This window comes from Dreissena polymorpha, chromosome 4 (assembly GCF_020536995.1).
Source record: "Dreissena polymorpha isolate Duluth1 chromosome 4, UMN_Dpol_1.0, whole genome shotgun sequence".
NCBI classification, from domain to species: Eukaryota; Metazoa; Mollusca; class Bivalvia; order Myida; family Dreissenidae; genus Dreissena; species Dreissena polymorpha.
Genome location: NC_068358.1, coordinates 73426694 through 73439236, shown reverse-complemented (window position 1 = coordinate 73439236; position 12543 = coordinate 73426694).

Sequence of the window (12543 nt, the reverse complement as noted above, 5' to 3'; positions counted from 1 at the left end):
TAGATAGATAGATTTAGATAGATAGATTTATTTCGGCAAGGAATGCATACAAGGGCATTTACAACATGTACAAAATATAAAATATAACATACATGAAAATAAATATACCATTACATACATACCAACACCAAGGATAACACAAAAATGGGTAAACCCATATTTCCATTGTGGTCCTTTGAGCTGGTGGCATGACATAGAGTGGCACTTAAATATTAAACAAAATTACATCAATAAAATGACCAACATAATTTAAATAAATATATTAAATACTATGCATGTATATCACAGACCATTTTGATACTTAAGATATCACAGATATCATTATTAATTATGAGATCCTAAAAATACACTATTAAAAAATGTGTAAGAAATAAATTAGATATCACAGATAGCATCATTTATTACACCATCCTAAAATACATAGAATAAAAAATGGAGAATGCATAACATTTTTGAAAGATAGGATCAATTTTGATAAAAATTGCTGACTAAAACTGATTCCTTAAGCCGAAAAAACAAACAATACACATAAAAAATTACAGATTTTCTAATAAATAATTTTTTAAAGATGACTTAAAAACAGGCAATCTGTCAATCTGTGTAATACTGGAGGGTAAATTGTTCCATAATGAGCATCCCGTGTAACAAAAGGACTTTGACCCGAAACCTTTGACCCTGGGGACAGCAAAAGCACCTTTTTGAGTTGACCTGGTCCTGTATGAATGAATAGAGGCCTGCGGGATAAAATGTTCTCCCATATAGTCAGGGGCCAAACCATTTTGAATCTTAAAAACATGGCCAAGAACAATCTGGTCTACACGTTTATTGACTGGTAGCCAGTTGAGCAAACGAAAATGTTCTGGCCCAATGTGTGCCCTTGCATCGAGACCTAGAACGAACCGCATTAACTTATTCTGGGTGGTTTGGAGCTTATTTTGTAACATTTTTGTGAGACTATGGTACCATATAGAGCAAGCATAATCAAAATGACATTGGATTAAAGACATGACAAGAAGTTTCTTGGTTTGCTGAGTGAGATATTCTTTTTTTCTATATAGATATTTTAACCTGGAGTTGGCCTTCTGAATGACTGAACGAGCCATGGTATCAAAGGACAAAGTTTGATCCAATGTAGCCCCTAGGTATTTGACTGAAGATGTAGATTCAATAATGGTACCATTACAAGAAATATCAAGAGAAGAGTTTGACCTGATTTTATGCCTAGAACCAAATAGAATAGACTCCGTCTTACCTAAATGCAGAGACAACTTATTGTCAACCAACCACTGACTAACCAGATGCAAATCTTCTTTCAATAACCTTTCAATATCAGATTTAGACTTACCAGACACCAGAATACCTGAGTCATCTGCATATAGGAGGAGCTTATTTTTAACCACAGCAGACATATCATTAACATAGATAAGGAAGAGCAGGGGACCTAGAATTGACCCTTGTGGAACTCCACATGATATTGGGGCTGTACCGGAATGAGTGCCTGAAACATCAACAAGTTGCTGTCTATCTGAAAGGTATGAATTGAACCACCTTAATATATCATCACCAAGACCTGCTGCACTTAATTTCATGAGAAGTATAGAATGATTTACAGTGTCGAAGGCCTTTTGGAGGTCAAGAAGAATCATCCCTACGAGATTACCTTTATCCATTTCCAACCTGATATAATCAGTCAGATGTATGAGACAGGTGTCCGTTGAAAAACCACTTCTGAAACCAGACTGAAATTTATATAACAATTTGTTAACCTTGAAGTATGACTCAACTTGGTCATATACAACCTTTTCATAAATTTTAGATAAAATACTCAAAATAGAGACTGGACGGTAATTACCAACAGAGGTTGTATCACTTTTCTTAAAAATAGGAACAACCCTAGCAGACTTGAGATCATCTGGAACAACACCCTGTATAAGAGATAAATTAATAACATGAGTAAGAGGTTGAGAAATAATCGAGGCCCCATCTTTCACAAAACGTGAGGGCATACCGTCTAAACCTGTTGCTTTATTAGAACTGAGCTGGTTTAAATATTTTAGTACTTGGTTCTCAGAAACTAAAGAAAAAGAAAAACTGTTAGCAGCTTTAACACCAATGCTAGCGTAAAAATTAATGACAAATGATTTTCCAAACTTAAGAACACAAGTTGGTAATTTATCAACAAGCTTTGAGGCAACTGTAGTGTAAAAATGGTTAAAAGAATCTGCAATAATTTCCTTATCAAAACATATATTTCCATCAATGTTGAGACAAATATTAGAAGAGGAAGATAATCCTTTCTTAGATGGTAAACCAAGATTCTTAAGAATAGACCAGAGTGACTTTGAGTCATTTTTGTTAGCTTCAAGAGACTCTGTAAAGAAGTTTTCTTTCGCTGTATCAATTAAGCATTTACATTTATTTCTTAATAATTTAAATAATTCAAAATTTTCAGCACTTTTATCACTTTTGTAATTACTAAAAGCCTTGTCTCTTTGCGTGATGGCCTCCAAGATGTCAGAATCTATCCATGGTTCAGTCCTTTGTTTAATTCTCATTTGTTTAATAGGAGCAATAGAATCTAACTTATAAGTGAACAATGCAGAACACTTCGGACATGAGCGTTCTGTCTCGGCGTTATTTTCTCGAAGGTAAATGGCGTCAGTAACACATTAAAATTAATTAAACATTAAAGTGAACACATTTTTATTTGTGTTTTTACAAATACAAAAAGAATATTCGGGACGATAAAATCCCTGCGTTTAATTCTAAAATATCTAGTCTAGTCATATTTCTTTCACATTTTATTTTGTAAACATAGCTATTTGAATTAGTTCCTTCTACAATCAGTACAATCACACAACAGCTTTACATAAAACTGATTTTATCATTTATGAAGATTATCAATTTAACAAAAGTGTATGCATTCATGGTATATATACATAATATTGAACCATACGTGGGTAATACGAGGAAGAGAAAAAGCACTTGTTTAATGAAGTTACTTTTATTTTGACGTCGGCATGTATCAGTCAAGACAGATTAGCATATCTAAAATTAAAAACTATGTGCTCAAAGTAACGCTAAACTGTGTTTTATCATGAATAGAAAAATAAGTAAATGCACCTGTATATATATTTGAGTTAATATTTATGTCCAAAGGTTTGATAAAAATGTAAATTGATGAAAACATATTTTGTAAATTTGTCTCCCAATAAATGATTTAATTACGGTGGTCGTAATAAATCATTTTAATTAAAGACACCTTACAATATAATAAATCAATTCGAAAACACAACACATATATTATCTTCCTTGACACTAATTACTTAAATGTATGGATAGACTTTGTGTATTGCAATTTTAACATTAGGTAAACTTTGAATTTCAATGGTTAGACATGCAACTGTTTAGTGTATCATTAGCTGATGTTAATTATAACACTTACACATCTTCAACTTTGACTTATCGTAAATTACCCACACATATGTTTTGATAATTACACTAGTAATAACAGTTTTTTAACAGCTTCTACATGGGAACATGTATTGCATATAATAATCTGTAAACTTTATTTAATAGAATGTGTGCTTATCGGCGTATGTCTCCCAAGCAGAAATGTGAAGAAACCCTCCTTGCGCAATGTTTAGCATTGAGCCATGAAAGTTTGCCCCTATTCATGTAGCTTCTCGTTATTTTTCCGTGTTTGATAATCATGCGTGCCAGTTGATAATCGACGGATATCTAACTCACGTGTTAGATTTGGCTTCGGCATCGCATATTTCAGGACTCATGTATGTTCATTAAGTTGCAATCACAAACGTGGATCAGATCTTTTAATTTTAATTCCCCCTTTTGATATTTTTATTATATTAATTTAAAATTCCAATAAACTGCAGCATTATGAGATTATTTGGTCATAATACCATCGCTTTTTTTCATTTGCTCTACCGCGTCCTGTTACTATTTTATAATCAGACTTTCAAGCAGCTCACTGATATTCTTTTGCAGAAACTTAATTCCGTACTTACGTTCAATTCGCGTTTTATGGTGATACAATAGTATAATAGCAGACTGCACATGATCCTAAGGGGGATCTGTATAAAATGCACTTATTTTTGCAAAAGAGTCATTTTACGTGTGATCTGAAGTAAGAAGCATGCATACTATGGTTCAAATGCATCAGATTTTGGACTGATCTGTTTAATCAAACACATGTTTTGCGAATTGCATCGGGCCTTAAAGATTATATCTAATATACATTAAGTTTTGTTTGCCGATCGAACATAAATGAACAAGTAATCTTTTTTTTAAACGCAACACAAAGCCAGTAACACCGAACTTTACTGTAAAATCAGCATACAAGCTTTAAATAATACAAACTTGATGTTTAAAAATAACAACCATTTTGTCAGGTGCTATGTTAAGCCAGACCGCAATGTTTACAATTTCATCCAAAGTTCGATCTAATTGCAATAACATGAACTAAGCCGTTTCGACTCCAATGTCGGTAAGCGTACCATACTTTCTAGAAGGATGTTTTATATATTTCGTAAATATACAATTTTGGTAGTCATATTTGGTAATGATATCATGTATATAGTTAGTTAGATAGTTGGTTATAATTGTATATTACTCAACCAACCCTACACTAAATTATTACTATAATATATACCATAAAACGCGAATGTCAGTTTTCTTTACGTAGACACCTAATATGTCAAATGTTGTACTCATGACCATTGAAGAAAACAACCCCATTTAAGCTTGTAGCAACGTACATCTGCACTGTAACTGACATAGCCTCGTTATGAACAGATTTTGTATGTATACTGTTTAGTGGCTGCATATTCCTCTGTGTAGTTTTCTATGGGAGATTTAATACATCTAATTTAAGGACATATTTAAGTAAACAAATAATAACCACGATCAATTTGACATTGCCTTTCATATTGTATACATCTTATCGGTGTGTAGAAGGTTTCGTCATTTGCTGTTCAGGTCATCTTCTAGAATTTGACTGCGTGATAGGACGAATTTGGCCAATGAATACACAACAGAAAGACAATAAATTGGAATATAGTTCACTGAAATTCAAACTAATGGAAATGTGAATAACATGGTGTCGAGTCAAATGTTTATGTTATATTGAAATGCTATGCTTAGAAAAACATATAATACGACGTCTGACAACATGTACACTTATATCGAACGTTGAAAAAAAAGAAGACATCGACGATTATTGCAAAAAATAGAAGGTTTCGCTAAAATTAGCTTTTGCAATACACGTGTTGAAACAAAGACGACATAAAAAATAGTGTAGCTGTATGGCATTTGTATTTCAACGCAAAGACAGGTATAGGATATTTATAAATTCCGTTAATAGGCTTTAGTTCACACGTCCGAAGGCTTGTCTCAGTGCCTGAGCATGACACAGTCGCTTAATTCAATACAAACACACATAACATTTTCAAACGATGATTTGTTTACGTAAAGGCATTAATAATCAACGGTTAATTTCAAACTCTTTGCTGAGGAATGCAGCGAAGGGAATATTGAACAAATGCATTAACGGATATTGAGCAACCCGTTATATAATAATAAGGCTTCCATCTTAACTTCCGGACGAATGCCAACCAGAACATATGACAAGCCGCAAATATACCCGCCCGAAAACTGGCCCTAAAAATGGTCAATTCTAACAAAAATATCATTAAGAACTAGATAATAAGCATGCATTGTTAAAACAAAAAAAATTAAACGTATCACAGTAATATTCAAGCATATGTTTGTATTTCAATTTACTAATTATGTACACTTTTTGAAAAGTTAATTGCTTAATTGCGTATTTCTTTAAAGGAATATGTCAGGCTTGGCGTTGGTCCGGGAGGGCATATGTTCGCCTATGACAAACACGTCAGGGATATGTTTGGCTTCCACACCAGAAAGGAAAACGAAGCAAAGGTGTTGGTTGGGCCGTTGTAAAAATAATGTAAATATTCAATATTATCTATATGACTCTCCAAAGATCTTTAAACTAATATTGTCTATGTAAGTTAAAGACGTTTGCAAAACATTTCAAAGGTTAAAATAATAATTTATAGTGTATAATATGCACATGTAGTTGATTCTGGCGTTTCTTCAACAGCACGCCGAGTAGTCAATATGTTCCCAATTTTTGTCCGTTCTTGTTTATGTTCGATCGTTAATATCCGTACATATTTTTTTAGCAAATTAAGATGAACGCATGCATACTTTATTTTAATATGTGAAAAAAGCACTAAAACAATGACATTGATCAATATACAAAAATGTCCTCATTTGGAAAAAACAACGATTATGCAGAAGTGTAAGGCAATAAATACATAATTATACTGGGTTTGTTCATGTGTTCCGTTGGTAGGTCTAAAAACACATAAAGTAATAGATCTCGTACGAGATGAACCGAATCCGACAAATGTTGAACGGACGCCTTAGAGCTGTTAATGTATATGAAATAAGAAGCCTTCTTCAGTTCCGATACCCAGAGGGTGAAGACGCTTAAGATGGCCAAGCAAAAGCCCATGGATGTCTTACATTCCTGTAGGCTAATAACGACTTACACATTTGATGAGGATCATCAACATTAGAGCGAGGCTGTTGACGTGTGTTAAGTTCTTATCATGTTTTCCAACGTACCGCTTGCCTGCATTAAAATAGTCACACGATATATCAGCATGGTGAAATATTATGCATAAGGTGATTCAAACATAAACATGTACACGTATCATTACAGCCGAACCATATTCATGTGTGCAACATTTTGAAAAATAATCGTTGCTATATCGCCTCAAGGTTGGTGCGGACATCTGAATACATGAAAGTAACACTATTTACGCATTTGTCTCGTTTGCATCTCCATAATGCATAGGCTCGCAATAAAATGTGCTTAACTGCATGGCAAATATTCCTTAATTCTTTCGCAAATGTTTACTGACGATAAACCATCATGCATCTTTCTGTGACACATATATTTATTATTAAAATGGTTAAAAATCCGGTTGCCAGGGCTGATCATTGGTGAATATTACACACTATTGATAGAATAAAATGTTTTGCGGAAAATCAATATTAAACCATTGCATTTATCATTTACTATGACGTTTTGTAAACATAGCCTAATCGCAACGAATACTCTCAACCAACCGTTGAATTTTCTGCTGTCAAAACCATCGAAACAGACCATTATCGGCGTCAAAGCGAAAAGCATATGGCTTGTATGAAAAAGTGTTGTGTATTATTAATTTCACGCAAAAAAAAGACAATACTTGCATAAAAATAAAATTATAATTAGAATAAAAACAAAGTGTTCATGTTTTCCAATGTTCAGCTTCAACATAATGAGAGCACTCTGGATCAGCAGACGATTTATTTCATAAATCAATCTCTGGGTTAATGGTCGCCATCTTTTGAACTACTTTCAAAAGTACAACAACAACAATAACAGTAGAAGACAACTTTAATTGCGAAAAGTTGAAAAATTGAGTACATGTGTCACGGTTGTTGAGTGAAATAGTGTTATTTTCAACTGTGTATGAAGCATGTGAACTGGTAGTGGAATAACCGAATTGTTGGTGGAAATGGAATTTAGAAATATATCTAATAATTCATTATCGTGTAGAATTATCATCAGCATCATTTCTGTGGAACATTGCAATATTCAAAATACAAGTGTTTCATAGATATGGTGCTTTTGACATAGTTCACTAACCATCTAGACTGAATTGATTCATGCACACAGGTAAAGTAAATAATTGAATTTGTGCAGAATGTTTATTTTTTACAAATTATTATTTAATTTGACCAATTTATTTTAGATTGATTGCACTGAAACTCAAAGTCTAAAGCTTAGTAAGACACTTAAGCCAGTTTTCTGAAAAGAAACAATACTTGTTCAGAGTATAGCAGGCTCATGCGGCCTCTGGTTTATTTATTTGGCCTCGGCCTTTAACCTGGGTCGCTTTGATTTCAGGTGTTTAGCCCCCATATCGACAAGGCTCTCAACCCTATATGTAGTTATTCATATTGTTTAAAGATTTTGAGAATCCTCTCTCGGTGCCAGTGGGGATAAAACAGGGACCTTCTTATAGCTAGATGAATGCATCAAATATGCCAGCAACACTTTATAATCAATAACTTTATAATTGACGATTCTGTTCTTTTAACTACATTACTAATTTACCAAAACAATGTGAAACACATTTTTATGCCCCCAAAGGAGGGCATATAGTGATCGCACTGTCCGTCTGTCTATCAGTCACACTTTGCATTTAGGTTTCGAAAAAATGCTCATAACTTCTATGTCGCTTCAGATGTAACATTCATATTTGGTATGCATGTGTATATGGACAAGGCCTTCCCATACACACACAAATTTTGACCCCTTTGACCATGAACTTAGGGTCGGCGTTTAGGTTTTGAAAAATGCTCATAACTTCTATTAAAGCGTTTAACGGGGGCGTATGTCATCCTATGGAGACAGCTCTTGTTTTTGCTACTGTCCTCTGCACAAACCATGATATATCTGCATATATGCATCCAACCAAATCAGTAAAACTATTTGTCACTTAATTACAGTAAACTTATTGCATGTTAACTTTTCAACAATATATATATACATGTTTATATAATTATATATAACAGATCTTGAAAAAAACACACATCAAACTTCAAATTGTTTTAGTAAATTATAGGCTTTAATTGGTATTGTGACATTGACACCACTCATGCATGCGACTATACAATTATACAACTATGGAACACATTATTTATGAGAAATTCCAATACATCAACATATCTTCTCAGATTTAAGGCAGATAATCTAGCGCTTTTTTGCTGCCATTTTTACTATTACACATTTTTTCATTTTATGTTATGATGCATTGATCTTGTTTCTAAATTAACCAAGCAATCATGTTAAACTTTTGAAGAAAGATGTTGTCTGATAAATATAGAAAATATAATCACTACAAAGTGAACAAAATTCAGTTGAATACTGTGACCAACAGAGATTTGCCAAAGAGCAATTCAGATCATGATTTAAATTAAATACAAGTAATATGAAAGTCTGCCTATTGGATCCCAGTTAAGACTAATTTGTCAAATCTGCACATTAATTTTCCCTCAGCCATGTAGAATTGGGGACTAAATACCATCAAGTCATGTAAAAAGGAGCAGGGTATAGCACGCTGCTATTGATCTCTTGAGCTTTCACACGAATTTTACGGGTAATTTTCATACAACAAATGATATTATATAGTGTAATGATAAAGCATTATGAGCACAAATTATATCTCGTACTAGTGGTGCAAAAATCATTTAAGTGTCACATTTCAAAAGAAAATTTATATAAAAAGGTATTATTAATTGTTAAAACGTTATAAAAGGTTATTTCAATTCACTAAAGCATTTAATTACAAGAACAAGTGCATTTTATGTCCATTACAATACATGTAACAGTATTGGCATTGTATTTATCTGCATTTGATGTGCATTTAATACACTTAAAAATGCAGACAAGACACACTTCTAACAGAAACAAATTAATGTATTTTTTTCTGCATTTTTCCAGCATTAATACTCTTCAATTGTATTTTTTATCATCCCAAATACACTTTACCAGGAAAAAGGTATATTAAAATGCATTTTTAGATTTTTTTTTTAAGTATATTTTCAAATGCATTAAGACACTCTTTTTTTTTGCAAAAAAATGTTGAACAAAAACTAAAGTGTAGTAATAATTAAAGTTTTGTATGAGCATCAAAAACAGTGTCAAATTCATACCAGTGCCTATTTAGTAGCAGTAGGCCTTATATGGTCTACTTGTGGTAGAAATAATGCATTTTGTATAATACAACATACATAAATTAAAAAATATAGCTGCCCATACAGTTCAATACAATGTTCAATTAACTACACTATGCAAAGTTGAAATATGACATCAAGCTTGGAATAATCTTTTCAATAATGAATCATATGCTGTTTTAATTTATAAGTGAAATAGACACTTGCATATTAAAACTGATTTTACATCAAAACTAAATGTTTAATTTGATTTTTAGCTCCACTGGCCAAAGGTCCTGTGTCCATCGTGCATCCATGCATAAACTTTTCATTTAAAAATCTTCTCCTAAACTACTGGTCCAATTCTGATGAAATTTCTTAGGATGTTCCTGGGGTGAACCTCTTTCAAATTTGTTCAAATCATGCCTCTGGGATCAAATTTGACTCTGCCCTGGGGGTCACAAAATTGAAAATTTGCTTAAATAAGGCCTATTTTGTGAAAATTTCAAAATCTCCTGTCCATAACCATTGGGCCTAGGGCTATCAAATTTGTTATGTAGAGACATCTAATAGTCCTCTACCAAATTTGTTCAAATTATACCCCTGGGGTCAAATTTGACGCTGCCCCAGGGGTCACAAAATTGAACATATGCTTATATAGGGTACATTTTGTGAAAACTTTACAAATCTTCTCGTCCATAACCATTGGGCCTGGGGCTACCAAATTTGGTATGTAGTGGCATCTTATAGTCCTCTACCAAGTTTGTTCAATTATGCCCCTGGGGTCAAGTTTGACCCTGCCCCGAGGGTCACAAAATTGAACATATGCTTATATAAGGCCTATTTTGTGAAAACTTCAAAAAAATTCTTGTCCATAACAATCCGGCCTAGGGCTATCAAATTTGGTATATAGTGAGATCTAATAGTCCTCTACCAATTTTGTTCAAATTTAATCCCTAGGGTCAAACTTGACCCTGCCCCGGGGGTCACAAAATTGAACATATGCTTATATAATGCCTATTTTGTGATTCCTTAAAAAAAATCTTGTCCATAATCATTAGGCCTAGGGCTACACAATTTGGTATGTAGTGACATTGTATAGTCCTCTACTTAGTTTGTTCAAATTATGCCCCAGGGGTCAAATTTGACCCTGCCCCGGGGGCCACAAAATCAATTATATGCTTATATAGTGCATATTTTGTGAAAATTTTAGAACTCTTCTTGTCCTTAACCATAAGGCATAGGGCTACCAAATTTGGTATGTAGTGACATGTTATAGTTCTCTACCAAGTTTGTTCAAATTATGCCCCTTGGGTCTAATTTGATCCTGCCCGGTGTAACAAAACTGAACATACGCTTATATGGGGCCTATTTTGTGAAAACTTTAAAAATCTTGTTGTCCATAACCATTGGGCCTAGGGCTACCAAATTTGGTATGTAGTGACATCTAATAAACCTCTACCAAATGTGTTCAAATAATGCCTCTGGCGTCAACTTTGACCCTGCCCCGGGGGGTCACAAAATTGAATAAACGCTTTTAAAGCGCCTATTTTGTGAAATCTTTAAAAATCTTCTTGTCGAAAACCATTTGGACTATGGCTACCAAATTTGGTATGCAATAACATCTTATAGTCCTCTACCAAGTTTGTTCAAATTATGCCCTTTGGGTCAAACTTGATCCTGACCCACATGTCACAAAATTGAACATTATATACGCTTATATCTTGCTTATTTCGTAAAAACTTTAAAAATATTCTTGTCCTTTACTCTAGGACCTAGGGCTACCACATTTTGCATGTAGTGAGATATAGCAGTCCTCTACAAATTTTGCTCAAATTATGCCCCTGGGGTTAAATTTGACCCAGCCCAGAAAGTCACAAAAGTGTACATGTGCTTAAATAGGGCCTATATTTAAGTATTTGCACATGCAGAGAAATTTGTTTCAGCCTTTTTTCAGCAGTGGAGCGATACAGGGCCATCATGGCCCTCTTGTTTAAATACTCAAAAAATGAAACCGTGTTCATGCTTGCATGAACACAGTTTATAAATGCTGTCAGAATTATAAAATATGCAATAACTATAAATACAAATGCCAGGGAAAAGTGCTTTTTGTACTAAAAAATTCGAATGAATATTACAATAATACATTCTGAATACTTTAGTATGTAATTAACAGTTTTGTCTGAGAAAATCACTTAATTTTATATATTTATTCAAATTCACATAAATCATATTTCAAAAACACATAATTACTTCAAATCCTTTCACACAATACTGAAAAAAATGCACAGTTTCTGATTGTTATTGATTCTTTATTAATTTATACATGTACCTTTTTTAAAATTTTGATGCATCCTCAATTGTATAATGCACATCTTAATCTGTTTTAAAAATTATAATATAAAGATTAAGGCTGACACAGTAAAATAATAATCCATGATTTCTGCAGTACTTGCAGACAAACTAGGAATACTGCTGTGATATTATCTATCTATCTAATGGGATTTTAATTTGGCTTCAATAGAAAAAAATCAAAGCATACACATGTATAAAATGTGTATGTATATATTAGTTAAACTTAAATTGATTGACCATCGATAAAAAGATATTATAATATATGTATAAATACATATATTTTTGTAAAACTAAAAATTAAATATGTATGTTTCTATTACATCATTTAGGACTTTTATTTTCAGACAAAGTAGAGTGAAGCTTAAAACA